Source organism: Hevea brasiliensis, chromosome 16, assembly GCF_030052815.1.
Source record: "Hevea brasiliensis isolate MT/VB/25A 57/8 chromosome 16, ASM3005281v1, whole genome shotgun sequence".
NCBI classification, from domain to species: Eukaryota; Viridiplantae; Streptophyta; class Magnoliopsida; order Malpighiales; family Euphorbiaceae; genus Hevea; species Hevea brasiliensis.
This window is the reverse complement of record NC_079508.1, coordinates 42,676,810-42,698,574: the sequence shown is the minus strand read 5'-3', so window position 1 is coordinate 42,698,574 and position 21,765 is coordinate 42,676,810. Positions and strand designations below refer to the sequence as shown.

At 27.7% G+C, this 21,765-nt stretch overlaps 1 protein-coding gene, 1 long non-coding RNA gene and 1 pseudogene across 4 annotated transcripts in view; 1 reads left to right on the top strand and 2 right to left on the bottom strand.

Annotated features, from left to right (window-relative positions):
* Nucleotides 1-424: 424 nt before the first annotated feature.
* On the top strand, nt 425-5,614 carry LOC131174744 (uncharacterized). 3 transcript variants are annotated; one of them, XR_009144976.1, is made up of 9 exons: nt 425-603; nt 744-814; nt 958-1,063; nt 1,218-1,437; nt 3,989-4,081; nt 4,220-4,273; nt 4,497-4,626; nt 4,845-4,950; nt 5,107-5,614. It is a non-coding gene; the product is annotated as an uncharacterized LOC131174744 (long non-coding RNA). The 3 variants fall into 3 exon arrangements; XR_009144975.1 differs by having other exon boundaries at nt 428-603; nt 1,358-1,437; XR_009144977.1 differs by lacking the exon at nt 744-814 and having other exon boundaries at nt 428-603; nt 1,358-1,437.
* A 9,209-nt stretch (nt 5,615-14,823) lies between these two features.
* Nucleotides 14,824-21,765, bottom strand: part of LOC110649205 (uncharacterized) — an 82,406-nt gene continuing 75,464 nt past the window's right edge. The window contains exon 3 of the mRNA XM_021803687.2: nt 14,824-15,139. The gene's annotated coding sequence lies outside the window, so the exon portion shown is untranslated. The remainder of the gene's footprint in view (nt 15,140-21,765) is intronic.
* Nucleotides 15,892-21,765, bottom strand: part of LOC110636702 (uncharacterized) — a 172,631-nt pseudogene continuing 166,757 nt past the window's right edge.

Here is a 21,765-nt window from a genome sequence, read left to right as displayed (position 1 = left end):
TCATCATATTAACACTTATTTAATAAATTATAAATTATAAATATAGATATAAACATATTTCAAATATAAATATAATTTTTTATTATATTTTTGACATAATATATATATATATATATATATATATTAAATGTAATGTCTTATTATTTAAATATAATATATGTAATAATTAAATATAAAATATATTAATTATTGAAATATAAAATTTAGATAAAGATAATAAAATAAAACTTAAAAACTTAATTGTTTGAAATTAAACATAGAGTAATAATATTTTAGTTATTTTTGCCATAATTAATAAATTTGAATGAAAGGATTAATTTGCTGATATAATAAAAATTTAGGGATCAAATTATTTTAAATTGAAAATATAAAGATTAAATTATGAGTTTTAATAAGTTTAAGGGACTAATTTGTCATTTGCCTTTTTACATAGGCTAGATCTGGATGTTATACTGTGTGTACCTACGTTATTCGAATGGGATCCTGACCCGATGTGTACAAAACTGCTAGGTTAGGTCTCTCGGCCTTGGATTTACGTTGCACAGTTAATTCCTTACTGTCACAACACTCCTTTCTGCAATGGCCGATGAGTCCAATAGAACCGTAAGAACAATTTCCATATCTCTCTCTTTCTCCCAAATAGAATCTTTAACTCTTTTTCTTTTTCTGTAGATTGATTTCTTTTTCATTAAATTAACAGTCTTAATTGATTTGATTTCCGTTTTGGTATGTGAAAACTATAGGCTTTTTTAGAGATTCAGAGTCGCATGATCGAAACTACTGCCAAATCTTTGTTATCCTGCTAGAGAATATGGTTCATGGGCATTTTTTTTTTTTTTGGGTTTTTAATCAGTTTGTTTGCCCTTTGTGTTTCTTCTTAATTTGGCTGTGTGTATTTCCTTTTGATTTAACATTCAGTTAATATATGTTTTGTTGAACAATACTTTCTGCAATCAGGTGCAAAACCAGATGTGAAACAAGGAGGGAGAAAAGAAGCATGCTTACTTAACATTGGAGGAGTTGCGACAACTGCCTGACGATACAAATACTTACGAATCTATTGGTAAATTGGCAGAATTCCCTTTTTTTTAGTGTATTATAATTGAACAAGTTTATTCCCTGGTATTTTGGCTTATATGTTAATTGTTTTCTGTTTGGATAAGTTATCAATTTGGCATTTTGGCTTCTTCAGTTGACTGTTCTTTGTTGTTTTGAAGGGAGAACGTGTGTAGTTTATGAACCAAATGAATTCGGTTAAATCATGATTTATTGGGTGTTTGGAATTGAAATAGATACATGCTCTCATGAATACCCTCCTCTCTGTTTCTTTCTGTGTCTCTATCTTGCGTGTGGCCAGGTTTGTCTTGGAGCCAAAGTCTGTTTCAATGAGTGAACAAGATCAGAAGATAAAGGATAGCGAGATTGCAATAGCCTCAGGTATATCTCAGTGTGTGTGTGTGTGTGTGTGAGTGATGTGGGTCATTGTTGGCTCTTGTATATAATGAAAAGCTATTCCATCTCATCTGTCTGCGATCCCGGAGCTGTCTTTTGTTTTTATATTTGGATAACTTGCTTCAATACCTTATCAAATCAGGTATACTAAGACAGTGATTTACTCAGGTCCTGCATTAGGCAAATAAAATTGTAGGTTTTGACAATTACATCATCCATGGGCATCATTTTAAACTTTTTTGGTTCATTTTCTGATAGTAACTATTGCTGTGTGCATGTTGTTGAGAAAGCTAGGAAATTAGGAGTGTGATATATATATATATGCTTAACACAATTAATACAAGCCCAATATGACTCCTATATCCACATCATACAAAAATCCCAAATTAAATATGCAGTACCCGTATTAAAATTTTGAAGGAATTTGGCTTCTTAATCACCAAAAACAACAAATAATCTGGTTTATTGGAATCCATAATCAAACGAATCCTTGCCATTTGAAAGTTAGACAATATAGAATAGGGTAACTTATAGGGTACATCCGATACATTAATAAGTAATATACTTATCACTTAAAAAGAAGCAATTGTTTTTTAAATTTAAAAGTGTGAGACCTATTACTTTGTGAGTAAAAGTGCACATACATTGAGAATATTCAGTAATTTACCAATAAAATAAAGAATAAGAAAAATATAGAGTGCACATCGATTTAGTTTGATTTATTAGTTTAGAATTTTATTTTTATTTTTTTGAATTAATTAAAAATTTAATTTTAATTATATTTTTATTTTAACTTTAATTTTAGATTTAATAATAATAAATTAAAATAAATAATAATTATTTAATTTATTTCAATCAATTTATTTTTTTTAAAAATAAATCGACTCGAATTTTTTACTAAATAATTTTTTATTAAATTTTTAACATAAAAATTAAATCAAAATAACTTTAATAAAATTTAAACCTAACTAAACGTGAACTTGTCTCGAAACATGATTATATACTACTTGAACTCATTTCAGTAGAGTTCAATTGTATCATATAGACATTCTTGACACATTACCACCTCTAAAAGTAACCATAGAATCTCCTCTATTTTTTTGTATATGGTAAACTATAAGTTAGTTACTGAGGTTTATCATAACTCACAACTTAATGTCTTGATCTTTAATTGAAACCATTTAATTTATCTATTTTTATTATATCAATAAATTAGTCTCTTTGTCCAAATAATCAAATTTATTGTTAATTAAAGTTTAAATGAAAAAAATACTTTTAATTTGAAACAATATATTAAATCTATTAAATTTTGTTTTATTAACAAAATGATCATTGTATGTAAATTTTATATTTAAATAATTGTATATTTTATTTTAAAATAAAATATGCATATGTTATATAACTAAAATATAATAAATATATATATATATATATATCCTTGTAATATTTGCATCCTATCATCCTAAAATATTTGCATCATGCTTTAAATGTATTTGATGTCCATATTTATAATTATTAATATATTAAATATATTTGATCGTGATAAGACACATTTAAAATTAGGATGGTTAAACTATATATTTTTTAAATTTTTCATGATTTATAGTAAACTCTTATGTGTAATTATACATTGACAAAATTAATAAATTTCACAATGTGATAATCTTTTATTTATATAATTTTATAAGAAAACATCCAATCAAATTATTTTTTTTAATGCCAATCACACTAATTTTATTTTTTACTTTGGAAATAAATTTTTAGACTATATAGTGGCAAATTGGAATTTTAAAAGAAAATATAAAAAAATGTAAATTATCTTTTATTTATATGATGGTACTTTTTCCATATTTTAAAATTTATTTATCTGATTAATGTCATATTTACCATAAAATTTTACTGTAAATTATGAGAAAATATAATAAAATTATTTAAACTTTTAAATTTTAAATGATTCTTATCATATTAGAACATATTTAATAAATTTATAAATTATAAATATAGATATAAATATATTATAGGTATAAATATTCTAATACATTAAAATAATATTTTATTAAAAAAATTATTTATGATATTTTAGACTAATATATACATATAATATGTTTTAAATGTAATATATAATTATTTAAATATAATATATATAATAATTAATTATAAAATATATTAATTACTAAATATAAAATTTAAATGAAGATAATAAAATAAAAGTTAAAAACTTAATTATTTGAAATTAAAATAGAGTTAAGAATATTTTAGTTATTTTTATTATAATTAATAATATATTAACTATATTTGTATAAGAGGATTAATTTGTTGATATAATAAAAATTAAGTAATTAAATTATTTTAAATTGAAAATAAAGAGATTAAATTATGAGTTTTGATAAGTTTTAGGGACTAGTTTGTAATTTCTCTTTTCACGTAGCCCATTTTTTTTTAACAAACTTTTTACATAGCCTAGAAATAGATGTTCTACCATGTTGAGCTACGTTATTCGAATCGGATCCTGACCCGATGTGTACAAAACTGCTAGGTTAGCTCTCTTGGCCTTGGATTTACATTGAACGGTTAATTCCTTACTATCACAACACTCCTTTCTGCAATGGCTGATGAGTCCAATAGAACTGTAAGAACAATTTTCATATCGCTCTCTTTCTCCCAAATAGAATCTTTAACTCTCTCTTTTTCTGTAGATTGATTTCTTTTTCATTAAATTAACTGTCTTAATTGATTTGATTTCCGTTTTTGTATGTGAAAACTGTAGGCGTTTTTAGAGATTCAGAGTTGTATGATCGAAACTACTGCCAAATTGAAGCAGGTAAGGTGGATCTAGCATATTCAGAAAACTGTAGATGTTGCTTTTACACAAATCTTTGTTATCCTGCTAGAGAATGTGGTTCATGGGCTTCTTTTTTTTTTTTTTGGGTTTTTAATAAGTTTGTTTGCCTTTTGTGTTTCTTCTTAATTTGGCTGTGTGTATTTCCTTTTGATTTTACATTCAGTTAATATATGTTTTGTTGAACAATACTTTCTGCAATCAGGTGCAAAACCAGATGCGAACCAAGGAGGGAGAAAAGAAGCGTGCTTACTTAACATTGGAGGAGTTGCGACAACTGCCTGACGATACAAATTGAGAGTCGTATGATCGAAACTACTGCCAAATTGAAGCAGGTAAGGTGGATCTAGCATATTCAGAAAACTGTCGATGTTGCTTTTACACAAATCTTTGTTATCCTGCTAGAGAATGTGGTTCATGGGCTTTTTTTTTTTTGGGTTTTTAATCAGTTTGTTTGCCTTTTGTGTTTCTTCTTAATTTGGCTGTGTGTATTTCCTTTTGATTTTACATTCAGTTAATATATGTTTTGTTGAACAATACTTTCTGCAATCAGGTGCAAAACCAGATGCCAACCAAGCAGGGAGAAAAGAAGCGTGCTTACTTAACATTGGAGGAGTTGCGACAACTGCCTGACGATACAAATACTTACAAATCTATAGGTAAATTGGCAGAATTCCCTTTTTTTTTTAGTGTATTATAATTGAACAAGTTTATTCCCTGGTATTTTGGCTTATATGTTAATTGTTTTCTGTTTGGATAAGTGATCAATTTGGCATTTTGGCTTCTTCAGTTGACTGTTCTTTGTTGTTTTGCAGGGAGAACGTGAGTAGTTTATAAACCAAATGACTTCAGTTAAATCATGATTTATTGGGTGTTTGGAATTGAAATAGATACATGCTCTCATGAATATCCTCCTCTCTGTTTCTTTCTGTGTCTCTATCTTTGTGTGTGGCCAGGTTTGTCTTGGAGTCTAAGTCTGTTTTAATGAGTGAACAAGATCAGAAGATAAAGGATAGCGAGACTGCAATAGCCTAATGCAGGTATATCTCAGTGTGTGTGTGTGTGTGTGTGTGTGTGTGTGTGATGTGGGTCATTGTTGGCTCTTTTATATAATGAAAAGCTATTCCATCTCATATTTCTGCGATCCCGGAGCTATTTTTTGTTTTTATATTTGGATAACTTGCTTCAATGCCTTATCAAATCAGGTATACTAAGACAGTGATTTTCTCAGGTCCTGCATTAGGCAAATAAAATTGTAGGTTTTGACAATTACATCATCCATGGGCATCATTTTTTTTATTTTTTTTGGTTCATTTTCTGATAGTAGCTATTGCTGTGTGCATGTTGTTGAGAAAGCCAGGAAAATAGGTGTTTGATATATATATATATATATATATATATATATATATATATATATATATATATATAAATGCATGCTTAACTCAATTAATACAAGCCCAATATGACTCCTGCATTTAAACCTCTCACATTCATATTCATAAGGACATATTTCTTATTTTCACTCAAAACATTTGTTTCTTTCTTACACTCTGGAAGTTTCTCTCCCACTTGACTAGTGTTTATAGTGCTAGAATTTCTGTCATTTGGTTGTAAGATCCAAAGACCATAGAAAATGATGATTATCTTGGTTAAGGAGGAAGGAAGGAAGCTTTGTGAAATTATTCGAGGATGCCATTATTAAAGAGACAAGAACATGAAGAAATCTGATGCCACAATGCTAATTATTAAAGTCTACACTGCATTTGCATAAAGCCCAGCCCAAAGTTGAAAGGAACAGTCCTAAGCTGAGAGAAAAAGATAATAATAAAAATGTCCAAATAGAAAATAAATTATTGTGGCCTTTTTTTTAATCTTATTCTGCACTTTTGATTTTAAAAATTAAATGATTTAATTTTTTTTGAATTTATATAATTTTATGATGATCATATATTCCTATCAAATTAAGTACCAAAAAACTTATAAAAGAAAATACTTAAAAAAATAAATTTGTCAAGAAAAAGAAAATTTTCGTTATACTATTTCTCGGTTTTCTTGAGGCATACAGAGTGGAATAAAAAAAATAAATAAATAAAATCCCAATTGTATCAAATGGTTTTTCGATTATTAAATAATAAAAAAAAATATAAAAAAAAACTCAAGCAAAAGTAATAAAGTACTGCATATGCTTTTTATGAATTTTTGAGGGTAATTTTTATAATTTGTCTTTAAATTTTACTGTTTATTTACTTTTATCACTTAATTTTAATTTGTTATTAAAAAAATTGAAAATTTTAATTTTATTTTATAAAAAATTTCTTTAATTTACAATAGTAAGTTTTTATATTAATTTCTTTTTTTAAATTATAGTGTAATGTGTAGAATAGCAAATTGTTATGATATCATTAATATTTTTATGATAGGTCTAAATGATAATTAAAATAATCAGGGAGAAGAAATGGGATAAAAAAGTAATTTTATTGTTTTTTAACCTAAAAATCTACAATAACAAGTTAGAAAGATTTTTATAAAATAAATTTAAGGTTTAGACATTTTTTAATAATAAATTAAAGGATAAAAGTGGAATAAAAGATAATGTTTAGAGACCGATTATAAAAAATTACTTAAATTGACAGCTTTTTAATGGAATTTCAATTAAATAAAAAGGAAAAAAAAAAAAAAAAAAACTAATGATCCTAATGTGAAGAGAAAATTGAGCAAATCGCAAAGTTGGGGCTAAGGGACACCCCAAGGTCCTTTAAAATCAAGCTTAACATCAGAAACTTAATCGAACAACGATAGTTATGTCCACATCATACAAAAATCCCAAATTAAATATGCAGTATCTGTATTAAAATTTTGAAGGAATTTGGCTTCTTAATCACCAAAAACAATAAAATAATCTAATTTATTGGAATCCATAATCAAACGAATCTTCGCCATTTGAAAGTTAGACAATATAGAATAGGGTAACTTATAGGGTACATCCGATACATTAATAAGTAATATACTTATCGCTTATAAAGAAGTAATTGTTTCTTGAATTTAAAAGTGTGAGACTTATTATTTTGTGAATAAAGATGCACAAATATTAGGAATATTTGTGAGTAAAGGTGCATAAATATCAGAAATATTCAGTAATTTATCAGAAATATTCAGTAATTTATCAATAAAATAAAGAATAAAAAAAAGTATAGAGTGAGCATTCATTTAGTTTGATTTATCAGTTTAGAATTTTATTTTTAATTTTTTGAATTAATTATAAATTTAATTTTAATTATATTTTTATTTTAACTTTAATTTTAGATTTAATAATAATAAATTAAAATAAATAATAATTATTTAATTTATTTCAATCAATTTATTTTTTAAAAAAATAAATCAACTCGAATTTTTTACTAAATAATTTTTTTATTAAATTTTTAACATAAAAATTAAATCAAAATAACTTTAATAAAAAAATTGATTTAAATTTGTAAATGAATAAAATATTTTTTTAATTTAAACCGAATCAAAATAACTTAATAAGAAGGAGAGTTGCAAGTAAGAAAAGAAACAGATATTAAAAAAAAAAAGTATGTTGCATTTTTTCATATTTCTATTTTTTTTTTAAATTTGAAATGGTGCATTTTGAGATGTTGGGATTTTATTTTATTTTATTTTATTAAATTGATGACATGGAATATTGGCTGACATAATGAATAATCGTACAAAAATTAAAAATTCAACTATTTAATTCTTAAAATTAAATGTAGGCTTAAGTCATATATATTTCATTTTTAAAAGTATTTCATATCAGGGAAATAAAAAAAAAATATCATGTATTTTTAAGTTTTTCTCAAGTTACTATCTTAGGTTGACTCTGTGTTTTTTAAAATATAAAAATTAATGAATTAATTTTATTAAAATAAATAGATTAAATAATAGCTTTACTAATATTAAAATTCATTGGTTAATAGAAAAATTAATAAAGAAACTAAATAGTATATTTTTTTAAATAGAAAGATTAAATAGTTACTTTCATCAAAATATATATATTAAAAAATAATTTTTCTTTTTAAAATTATTAATATTACGATTATCATTTTAAGTTCATTTTTTAATTCAATTAAAGGTATTATTTTAATAAGCAACTGAAGTTATTAAGATAAAAGATCATGAAAAACTTAGCATAAATTACTTAATTAAACCAGGCCAATAGGCTTTCTCAATGAATCCAAAGTATGGAAATTGATAAAAGTACAAAATTCTAAAAAAAAAAACAAAAAATAAAAGCAATGAAACCCACAATACACAAAGATTCTCTGCAACAATTCAATGAAAAGAAATTTCTAAGAAGCAAATAAACATAATAGCATCAAAACAAAAGCAAAATGGCTCCAGCAAAATGATCAAAGGTCAGCGGACCCATAACTAACAACAGACAACAGGTTCCAAGAACAGCAGCACATCAAGGAGCAGCATAGCAAACCCAAAGAAAAACAAAGCGGCAACAAGACACCAACAGCACCAAGACCACCAAAAGAGAGCAATAGCAAGGATCCAGCAGTCTCAGAGTTCTAAATCTCCCTGAAAATATATCAAAGATAAGTCACAGCTCAGCATTACAATCATGAGATCTAGCTAGTATACAAAATTCCAATTAAAAGTTATTGGGACTAAGAACTAATGATTTTTGGTAGTATAATTTGACCAAAGTACCTTTTTTCATGTCTTCGCTGAATTTGTCAAGCATCACTCCTGTTTAAGGATTCAATACCACTTTCCCTTTGCCTGAAATTTGTGATACTCATGGAAGCAAGAAATTCGTGAGATATGCAACTGTGGTTACTCACTAATCAAAACTAAAGGAAAGCAAGCTGAATGTTAAAAAAAAAAAAAAGTGAAAAATTAAACCATACATATGACAAAGCTTAGGTTGAGGAAGAGTAAAAGCTATTAGGAACTGGATCATACCTTGAACAAGTGACTCATTGTTGAATTAAGGTCTGGAGTTCCCATTAATTGATGGTTCTCATCATTTATTTTAAGTTCCTTTAGCTTTGGCATGCTTAATGATCCATAAGAGAATGTCTTCATCCCATTACATTCCCTAAACTTCAAATTTTCTAATAATGGAAATTCAAGGGCGTAAATCCCATTGCAGAAACTCTTGAGACTGAATAGTGATTCAAATGTCAGAGACTTTAGTTGGGCGTAAATCCCATTGCAGAAACTTTTGAGACTGGGTAGTGATTCAAATGTCAGAGACTTTAGTTGAGGGAACATAATTTTGTCCTTGCTTGCTTCTTCTTCTTTTTCATCCTCTTTCGGAACTATTATTTCCTCTAACACATGGCATATACTTATGCGTGGTTCTTGTTCCAGGCAATTGTTAACTGAGAGGAGCCTTGTCAACACTTGTGAACCCATACACGCACACATCTTTCACCGATGTGGGAGCCTGAAGGCTCAGTCCCAATGGGCATACCCAATGCACTCGCGGACTTCAACCACTGGGCCACACCGTGGACTTCCAACATTGATAATCCCAGCATTAAAGAATGAACACATGCATGGTTGTTACAATTATACTTAAAATTGTTCTAATGTATATGCTCTAAACTGTAATTAATTATATTTTTTTTTCGTTTAAGCACAATTGAGTAAGGAATTAAAATTTTAAATTTATGATTTTAGCTACGTGTATAATCTATTAAATTTCCAATAAAGAGAGACCTTGTGATCTAGTCATAGTCCTTCAAAATTGCTGAACTAGATTTGCATGTTTGGTGCGAACCACAACCACCTCCTAACAGTGTTTGGTCCATTTCACCTAGGCATGAACATTGCTACAAACGAGATAGGCATTTTTAGCCATCAAGCAGGCTACGTAACTGTTATTTCTCCTAACAATAAAGAATGAAGTATCTACCTAAGAGATCTGAGCTTAAAATATGAATATCAAAGGAGACATGCATGCGATATCATCCTCCGGATTTCTTCCTTAAATTCATCACAGGCCTACAGTTCATGATCGGTTGCTCCATGATAAGGGCATCCCGAGCCCGACAACTCATTTCCAGTTTCATGCCTATAAGGATGTAAATACCTTCCAATGTCGCCGTCATGAGAATCTCATCAAAGTAAAAGACTAATAGATCCAACTCCGTAACCAAGCCTTCATCCTGGGATTCTATCACATTTACACCATGGTGGGGTAAATCATGGTGGGATAATGGGTTTGAAGTGATATTAGGAGTCGAGCCATTTTCTTCAATCTTCAGCCACCCATTCTTTCTCCATCATAGCCGCCAGTGATTTAGACTCTTGCAGCGGTGTAGTTGGCCGTGGTGGCTCTTCTTTCTCTATTATGACCGGCGATTCAGACTCTTCCACAACTGAAGATGGAGCAGGCAGAGAGGCTTCTATTTCCTTCTTTTCAGCCACAGGTGGAGGTGACGAAGCCTGGACTTCTGGCGGTGGGGCAGTAGAAACAGAAGAATCTTCGGCCATGTTTGGAAGCAGAGACAGAGATAAGGAAGTGTTTAGCGTGCGAAGAAAAAGAGGGGAGGGAGTGAGAGTGCGAGGGAAGAGAGAGAAGAGAAAAAGAGTAAAGTGAAGTGTATATGCTGAGGAAATGAGTCACGCGGGTCTGAGTTGTGAGTTATGAGTTCTGACTGCATTTTTTTTTTAACTTAAGTTTGAAAAAACAGACAATTGTTTGAGAGAGTAAGAGAAATCTGGAATCCTATGCTATTAGTCTATTTATTATTTTTTTCATGTAAATATAAATTATTATTATTTTTTATTTCATCTTCTTCATCTCTTTGGATATTCTTAAATTTTAATTCAATTGTCGTTGCAATTTTTAATAGTATTAATTTGATAATAAGTATCTATTATTTTACTCTCTCTCTCTGCATATATGTTAAATTTAATATTAAATATTGATTTTTTCATACTTTTGCTAGTTGAATATTCTACTTAAAAAATAAGTAATGGATTTAGAAAAAAAAATAAATAATGGATAGAGTCGGTATAATAAGTTTAAAATAGGTTTGGATTTGAAAGCCTCTGTTTAACAAAAATTTTTAAGATATGATTTAATGTTTTGATTTTATATTATTAGATTATATAATATTTATAATAATATTTAAATATTAAAAAAATGATTTATGAGAGTTATCTTTTTCAAATTTTTAGAAGTTAAGAGAGTATTTTTATTAGAATCAATAATATTTAATAACCAATCTAACGATTATTTTTATTGGATACTTGTATTTTAAATTATAATATAAATAACTAATAATTAATAGTTAATCAATATTAACACAACTAATAACTATTGAATAACTAATATTATCAAGAAAGAGTGAAAAAATAATCATGGATGCAAATTAGGGATAATGTTGTATATGTTCTTTGAGTGAAGATTGTGAAATATTTGTGCAAGGTGGAATATTGTTTTGACTCATGCAATTAAATAATGACTTAATTACAATTTTTTTTAAAGTTTTGGGATATTTAATTTCTTAAGGGTGAATATGTAATTAACTAATTTAAAGAGTTATAAAAACCTACCTAAAAGTTTTTCTTTTTTGATAAAGTAGTTATTAGTAGCCACCTTAGAAGGAAAGAGATTACAATTATACTTAAAATTGTTCTAATGTATATGCTTTAAACTGTAATTAATTATATTTTTTTTCTTTTAAACATGATTGAGTAAGGAATTAAAATTTTAAATATATGATTTTAGCTACGTGTATAATCTATTAAATTTCCAATAAAGAGAGACCTTGTGATCTAGTCGTAGTCCTTCAAAATTGTTGAACTAGATTTGCATGTTTTGGTGTGAACCACAACCACCTCCAAACAGTGTTTGGTCCATTTCACCTAGGCACGAACATTGCTACAAACAAGAAAGGCATTTTTAGCCATTAAGCTGGCTACGTAATTGTTATCTCCTAACTAGGGGTGACCATGGTTTAGGAACTGCAGGTTACGGTTCTTAAACTCCGGTTCAGGTTCAATAAAATCATGAACCTGAATCAAATCGTCATGGGAATGTTTGGAAGACGGTTCATGAACCGTCGGTTCCGGTTCGAGCCCCGATTTAAAACAGTTTAAAAAACGGTTTGAAAAATGACAGTTCAAGACAGTTTGGAAGACAGTTTAAAAGTGGTTTAAGGGAGGTTTAAGAGCGACTTAAAGGAAAAAATTAGAGGAAAAATTTATTGATTTATAATTTAAGTTATATTTGTAAAAATATTTTAATTTTTTTTAGAAATCTTTCAATCAAAATAAAATAAGAAAAAAAAGAATAAAAATAACTTATTTTTTAGAAAAATTTAATAAGCAATGACTTGAACTTATTAAAAAACTAAAGATGAAATTAATTTTAAAAAAAAATTAGAAAAATGTGCATGGACTTAATTTTGCCTATATATCCCTTTAGGATTTAGAGAAATCAAAATTTTCAGTTATAAGTTAAGAGAAGGGAGATTGAGGTGGTTTGGTCATGTGAAGCGTAGACATAGGAAAACTCTAGTTAAATAGGTAGAGTACATTGGGTTAGAGGATAGAAAGAAAAGAATAGGTAGACCTAAACTGACTGAGAGGAGAATAGTACAACATGACCTAGAAGCATTACACATTTATGAGGATTTAACCAAAAATCATTTAGAGTGGAGAAAGAAAATCCATATAGCCAATCCCAATAAATTTTTTGGGATAAAAGCTTAGTTGAGTTGAGTTGAATTGAGTATTACTTGCCCATTTTTTAAAAAATTATATGATAATTGATAATTAAAAAAATATAAAAGAAAAAAAATCAAAATAGAGGGTATTGAAAATTTTATTGAAGATATAAAATAATAATAAGGTAATTGAGATAGTATTAAAAATTTCAGTGAGTATATAAAATAATAAAATAGGGGAATTGTGAAAGTACTGAGAATTAAAAGGAGTGTAGAAAATAATTATTTAGAAAATTTGAGAGAAATTGAAAGAGTATTAAGAATTAAAGAGAGTGTAGAGAATAATTGTGTAGAGAATTATATATATATATATATATATATATATATATATATATATATAAATGAATTACGAGTGGAGTGAGGTATTTATTGAATTTTTTTATATTTAAATCACCGGTTTGATATGATTCGAAACCGTCGATTCAATTCGATTCGGAACTGCTGATTCACGATTTCTAAAAAATATGAATATGAATCAAACCATAGAAAGACGATTTTGGTCAAAGTCGGTTTCAATTTTAACTGAATCGATTTCGGTTCGGTTCCGATTCGAAATCGGACTGTGGCCACCCCTACTCCCAACAATAAAGAATGAAGTAGCTACCTAAGAGATCTGAGCTTAAAATATGAATATCAGAGGAGACATGCATGTGTTAGTTATAAGGCTGCCTTAATGTGTCTCATCACCTGCTCTTGCCTAAACAGGTTGCATCTCGAAAAGGTTGCTTACTTTTTTTATTTTTTTTGAGAGGAAATCTTGTATTTTGATGATGAAAGCCTTTCTCGTTTCTTACTGTTATTGAGCGTCCATAACCCTAAATACAAATCTAAGCCCACAATGCTAATTATTGAAGTCTACACTGCATTTGCATAAGCCCAGCCCAAAGTTGATAGGAAAAGTCTTACGCGAAAAGAAAAATATAATAATAAAAATGTCTAAATAGAAAAAAAAATTATTGCTTTTTTTTAAATCTTATTGCGCACTTTTGATTTTAAAAATTAAATGATTTAATTTTTGAATTTATATAATTTTATGATGATCATATATTCCTATCAAAATGATCATATATTCCTATCAAATTAAATACCAAAAAACTTATAAAAGAAAATAATTTAAAAAATAAATTTGTCAAGAAAAAGAAAAAGAAAATTTTCTTTATACTATTTTTGGATTTTTTTTAGGCAGCCAATCAGAGTAGAATAGAGAGAAAAAAAAAAAAAAAAACACATCCCAATTTCATCAAATGGTTTTTCGATTACTAAATAATAAAAAAATATATCAAAAACTCAAGCAAAAGTAACAAAGTAGAAGAGAGGGAATATGCTCTTTATGAATTTTTGAGGATAATTTTTATAATTTATCCCTAAATTTTATATCGTGTATTTTATTTTTATCACTTAATTTTAATTTATTATTAAACAAATCTCAAAACTTTAATTTTATTTTATAAAAATTTCTTTTAATATGTAATAACAGATCTTTAAATTAAAAAAATCTCTTTAAGTTATAATGTGATATCTACAGTAGCATATCGTTATGATAATATTAGTATTTTTATGATAAATCTAGATAGCGATTGAGATAGTTGATTTTTTATTTTTATAGTTTAAGAAGAAATGAGGTAAAAATGTAATTTTATTTTTTTTTTTCACTTAAAAATTTGTAAAATTTTTGTAAAATAAATTTAGAATTGAAGAATTTTTTAATAACAAATTAAAGTTAAGAGACGAAAGGGACAATGTTTAAACTTAATGTGAAGAGAAAATTGAGCAAATCGCAAAGTTAGGGCTAAGAGACACCCCAAAGTCCTTTAAAATCAAACTTAACATGAGAAACTTAATCAAACAAGCGATAGTTATATCCACATCGTACAAAAATCCCAAATTAAATATCAACAGACAGCAGGTTCCAAGAGCAGCAGCACATCAAGGACAGCAAAGCAAACCCAAAGAAACAGCAAACTCCAAATAACAAAGGAGCAAGAAGACACCAACAGCAGCAAGATCAAAAAGACCACCAAATCAAAGAATTGGAAGCCCAAAGAAACAACAAACGCCTCCGAGGAAACCAACGCAACAGCAAGGATCCAGCAGCCCCAGAGTTCTAAATCTCCTGCGAAAAACAACAAAGATAAGCACAACTTAGCAACACAATCGTGAGATCAAGCTAATATACAAAATTCCAATTAAAGGTTGTTAGGACTAGGAATTAATGATGTTTGATAGTATAGTCTGATCCATTTTTGTGAATTCTGTATATATCATATTGTGTAACATAAAATAACGAATGTGGAAGATTAAGCTACAAGGATTTAAAGTTGCTTAACATCAGATTCATCATCTACTTCACACTTGGCATCATCAGATTCATCATCTACTTCACGCTTGGCAACATCAGATTTATCATCTACTTCATACTCGGAAGAATCAGATTCATCATTAGCAACAACTTCCTGTATAACGAATAAATGAGCTTTTGTAATAAGTTTTGCCAATTATATTTATATTATTTGTCACATTCAAATTTGAGGATATAAAGCATATAATAAATACAAATATATTTCTAAAGTGATGTTCTAATAAATCAGAAATTCAATTTACTCTTGTTGACTTTTCTTCTTTTGAAAGCATTGGTCAAGTCATTTAGTCTAAGAAATTTGTCCACCATCATATTTAATTATTTATAAATTTTGATTCGAGATACTACAATTTTGTTTACAAGAAATTCATGGGGTTATTCACCAATCAAAACTAAACTCATAATTTTTAAAAGACATTTGATAACTAAAGGAAAGCAAGCTCTATGTTTAGAAAAAAAAAAAAAAAAAAAAGAAGAAGAAAAATTAAAACCATACATATGACAAAGCTTAGGTTGAGGGAGAGTAAAAGCTATTAGGAAATGGATCATACCTTGAACAATTGACTCTTTGTTGAATTAAGGTCTGGAGTTCCCATTAATTGATGGTTCTCATAATTTATTTTAAGTTCCTTTAGCTTTGGCATGCTTAATGATCCATAAGAGAATGTCTTCATCCCATTACATTCCCTAAACTTCAAATTTTCTAATAATGGAAATTCAAGGGCGTAAATCCCATTGCAGAAACTCTTGAGACGAGGCAGCTGATCAAATGTCAGAGACTTTAGTTGAGGGAACACAATTATGTCATTGCTTGCTTCTTCTTCTTTTTCATCCTCTTTCGGAACTATTATTTCCTCCAACATATGGCATCTCCCTATGTCTAGTTCTTGGAGTTGTACAAGACACTTAGCCACGGCAACTGATAATATGTTTCTCAAACTGTTGCAATCATAAACATTTAGCTTTCTCAGCTTCTGAAAGCCAATGACATTTTTTGGAATTTTGTTGAATATGTGCACAAGTTTTGGTAGGTTTGATAGCCGGACTTCTTCAAGGTGAGAGAGTGTTACAACATTTCCTCCATCAGCATTCACTCCTTCAAAATCGAATATCTCCATCAATGAACCGCAGCCGCGCACAGAAAGCTTTTCCAACTTTTGAAGACATTCTATCAAAATGTAGGGAATCAAATTCACAGAGTCTTGACAGTTTTCAACATCCAAAACACGTACATTACTTAAATCACCATCTGATGGTTGGCCATCCTCTATCCTTCTCAGAGTATTCTTGCGACGGATGAGTAATCTTGTCAACAGCTGTAGTGCTCATCATATCATAGCCACCAAATAAACAGTTAAACACAAAAATTAATTACTATAATTGGAGAATGTGAAATGTTACATACGTATATGTGAACTTGATTGTACAAAATTATAACTTGCAGAAAAGGTCTTTGGCCTAGTGGTAAGTGTTGTGGAGACTCTCCTTATCTTACTTACAAGAATTTTATATGGTATTGTGTGAAAATTAGCTCTTAATTATCTCTAGATGTAGCCTACTAGAACTACATTAAAAAATCCTTACTATGGGAAAAGCCAATGTGATTTTTCAGCAATCAATTCTAATTATTGATAAAAAGGGAGTTGATAACTTTTAATGAGACTAGAATTATAATTATTTAATTAAGAGAGTGTTATATAGTAAAGTTATTAAGAAACAGAACATACCAATTCATTCACAGTGCATTTCTCATCAAATATTTTTAATTTCTGTATCTTTGGCAATTCAAGAGCATAAATCCCACTGTAGAAACCCTTGAAGTTGGGTAAATTCCCAAAAGTCAGAGAGCTTAGTTGAGGGAACACAATTTTTTGCATGCTTTCCTCTTGTTTTTCTTCATCCTCTTTTCCAATAATTTCCTCCATCATCTTGCAGCTAGTAATCTTTATTTTTTGTAGCTTCACTAGAAGTTTGGCCAAGCCAGGTGAGAAAAGGTTTATTAAATTGTCACAAGATTCTACTTCCAACTTTCGTAGCTTTTGGAAGGCTTTGATTTCTGGTGGAATCTTAAAGCATACGTGCTTCAAATTTGATAACCTCCTGAAACGCATCTGTTCCATAGAATTGAGTACTGCAGCAGTAGCATGGCATTCCTTGGGAATCAGCCCCTCAAATGAAAATATCACTTCCATTGAATCACAATCAAATATTTTAAGATTTTTCAAATTTTGCAATCTTTCAATCAATTTGGATGGAAATGCATAACATTTCCTTGTCTTTTCATCAATATGGCTAACAGATGGATCCTCCTGATTCTTGATTAATGAAACCTTCCAAAACAACATATATATTGTATTAAAATACAAAACATTATTTGATAACAAATTTCAATAATATGGTTTTGCTTTTATAAATAAATCGATAATTAGATTGATAATTTTTTATTTGATGCAAATATTTATAGCATTTAAAATAACATGAACTGATCAATTCAATAACTCTTTATGATTTAATAAAAAGTTAATTCTTTTGAGTTTGATTATTTTGACAATTTAATAAATAATTTATTTTTAAACTATTTTTTTTTATAATTAACATTTTGAACTAAAGTAAACAATTCATAAATTGATCTAGCTCAAAATGTTAATTATAAAAAAAATAGTTTAAAAATTAATTTTTTATAATGATTTCATTCAACTTAATCAAAGCGATTTGCCATCTAACCTCTACTATAAATGGGTAAATAACTGTCAAAATACTTATAATGTTATTCAAAAAATGTAATTTTTTTTTTATTTATAAAAATAGTATAACTAATTCTTAAGCTGTGATTCTTCAATACACACAGTTTTGAAACGCAGTCGATGGAAGGTAATTTTTTTTGTTTTTAAATATTGTTTTAGATATTATTGACTAAATGCCATTAAGATTTAATCTTTAAAAAAAAATATAAAAATCATTTCCGCTGGTTCATTACTTAGATTGAAATAATGCCAAATTAATAAAAACAGTTGAATAATAGTTGATATAATTAATTCATCATGATGCTTTTCTTTTTTTAAGGAATAATTCATTCATTTCTATTGTCAGTGTAAGGCTTCTAACTCTATATAAAATCATCTTAATGACATAACGATAGGAAATTCAATTAAAACAACTATATATATATAAGAAATTTTAGAATTTCATTCTTTCAAATTAATATACATTAAAATTAAAAATTATATTAATAATGATATAATTTTATAAAAATTTAATTGATTTAGTGGAGGGCACTGTTACAATTAAACTAAAGATACTCTTACATATAAATAAGAATAACTAAAGAAAGTAAAAGGGTTTAAATACTTTTCAATTAACAGACTCTGTTACTCTAATATATATAATAAATAATAATTTAAATTATTTCAAATTAATAATAATATTTATTCCAAATGCTCATCTATCAAATAATTAATAATCCATAATTAAAAATTTAAGCACATACCTCTTTGTTGGAAACATTTTTTTGCTCTCCTCTTCTTACTAACCCTCCAATAATTGAGCTTATTGGACACATGACTTTCTTGCCACTGAGGTCACTTTGATCAAAACTTTTCTTCAATGCAGATGGGTCTGAAATTGTAGAACAAAGAATCTTCATTTTGGGACAATCAACCAATGTAAATTCTTTTAATGAGAGACAGTCAAAAGAAATATGACTGTCAGCACAGAGAGCCATCAGCTTTGGTAGCCTAAAAAGAATAAGCCGAATTAGGTTAGGAAACATTTTTTGGCTTATTCTCTTGTTTTTTCCTTCTTGTGCTTCTGCAACAATATATTCCACCTTAGGACAATCCCATATGGTTAAATATTTAAGCTGCTCCAATTGCTGAGTTACAGAGACAGGAAAAACCACTTTTACGAAACCACAACTATCCAAACTAAGCTCTTGCAAATTTGATGGTAGCCAAAGGGATGGAAATAATATAGAAATAATTTCTACTGGTCCAGTTGTAAATTGAAGTTGGGCATGCTCAATTTCTGTCTTATTATTCATTCGAGATGTGTTCTGCTGTTCAATATCCTGTCAAACAAAATATATATGTTATTACACAGTTGTATAATAATAAATCCAATTCATGCATGAAGTTTATGTGGGCATTTCTCATGAGTGGGATCTTAGAATTCTTTTTTTTTTTTAATTATGAAAGCAATTATTAACAAAATAGAAATTATTTAATTTATTTAATGAAAATAACTATAGAAAAACTAAAAAACCCTAAACCGTTTAGCAATAAAATTAATGACGGAAAATTTAGAAGCACTGTCACCAATTCCATTGCTAGGTAAAAGTAATATACTTTTATAAAAATTTAATTTTTTTAATGAAAATAACAATAGAAAATAACAATAGAAAAACTGTCATCAATTCCATTGCTAACCAAATGGGCAATTTGTGCTCCATTTGGGAACATAATTATCAACTAAATATTCTCTAGTGCAAATTAAATTTGGCAGCAATTTTGCACATCATTTAACGATAAAATTAGTGATGAAAAATTCTTAAATATAAAAATTTCGTCCCTAATAAATTTAACGACAATGTAAAAATTAAATTATTTTAGAATTCATAAAATTTGTGATTAATCTATCATTAAATTAATTTAAATTTTATTTATAATTAATAAAATCCATCTTTAAATTACTTTTCAATTATTTTAAATAATGATATTGAAACAGACTCTATTACTTCAATATATATAATAAATAACTACTTAAATTATTTCAATTGAATTTAGTGGAATTGATTTGAATTCTAATACAAAATTATAGCAAATGGAAACAATGATCTATTTTTCCTTTGTTTAAGTAAATTCAAATTAATTCTAAACCTTTAACAAGGATCATATACATGTGTAAAATGAAGAGCGAATCGTGATTTTTTTAAGTATTCATTTAAATATGTATTTTATTTTTATAAATGTAAATTTTACTTCGAAATAAAACATTTGAAAATATCAAACTCAAATCCTTTTATATATATATATATATATACTAAATAATTAATAATTAAAAATTTAAGAACATACCTCTTTGTTGGAAACATCTTTTTGCTTTCTTCCTCTTCTTACTAACCTTGTTGGATACATGACTTTCTTGCCACTGAGACCACTTTGATCAAAACTATTCTTCAATGTAGATGAGTCTGGAATTGCAGAACAAAGTTTCTCCATTTTAGGACAATGATACAATGTAAAGCATTCTAATGAGGGCCAATCAAAAGAAATATGATTGTCTGCACAAAAAGCCATCAGCTTTGGTAGCCAAGAAAGTTCAAGCAAAATTAGGTTGGGAAACACTATTTTGCTTATTCTTGTGTCTTTTTCTTCTTCTTGTGTTTCTGCAACAATATATTCTATCTCACGACAATAAATGATAGTTAACTCTTTAAGCCGCACCAAATGTTGAGCTACAGAGGGAGGAAAAACCACTTTTAACAAACCACATTCTATCAATTCAAGCTTTTGTAAATTTGATAGTCGTTGGCAAAGGGATGGAAATAATATAGAAATCATTTCTACTGGTCCAGCCATAGATTGAAGTTGGGCATGCTCAATTTCTGTACTATTGTTCCTTTGAGATGTGCTCGGTTGGTCTATATCCTGTAAAACAATATATATATATATTATTGACACATGCAGTTGAATAATAATGGATCCAAATCATGCATGAATTTTGTTTAGCCATTTCCTATGCATGGAATATTAGAATTCATTTTTTTCCTAATTAATTATGAAATCAATTATTAACAAAATAGAAATTATGCTAGCCACAAAAGTAACATAATTTTATAAAGATTTAATTTATTTAATGAAAATAACTATAGAAAGCTGAAGAACCATATAATTTTAAAACCATTTAGCGATTAAATTAATGACTGAAAATTTCCCAATACAAAAGTACTGTCACCATTTCCATTGCTAATTATGGTGACAATTTTGTGCTCCATTTGGCAACACTACAAAATTATGACTAAATATTCTCAAGTGCCAATTTAATTCCACGGCGATTTCGCATATCATTTAATGATGAAATTAGTGATGAAAAATTCTTTAATATAAAACTTTTATTCCTATATTTAACGGCAATATATTAATTAAATTATTTTATAATTAATAAAATTAGTGATTAATCTATCATTAAATTTTATATTATAATTAATAAAATCCATCATTAAATTAAATTAAATTAAAAGTTTTTTATGATTAATAAAATCTATTGTTAATCAATCATTTTATTAATTTAAAAATTAGACAGTTTTGATTAGAGGGTCACAAAACCTAATTTCTACATCTTTTGTCCTTCTATTCCTTCTTATTTTTGAACTTGAAGGGGAC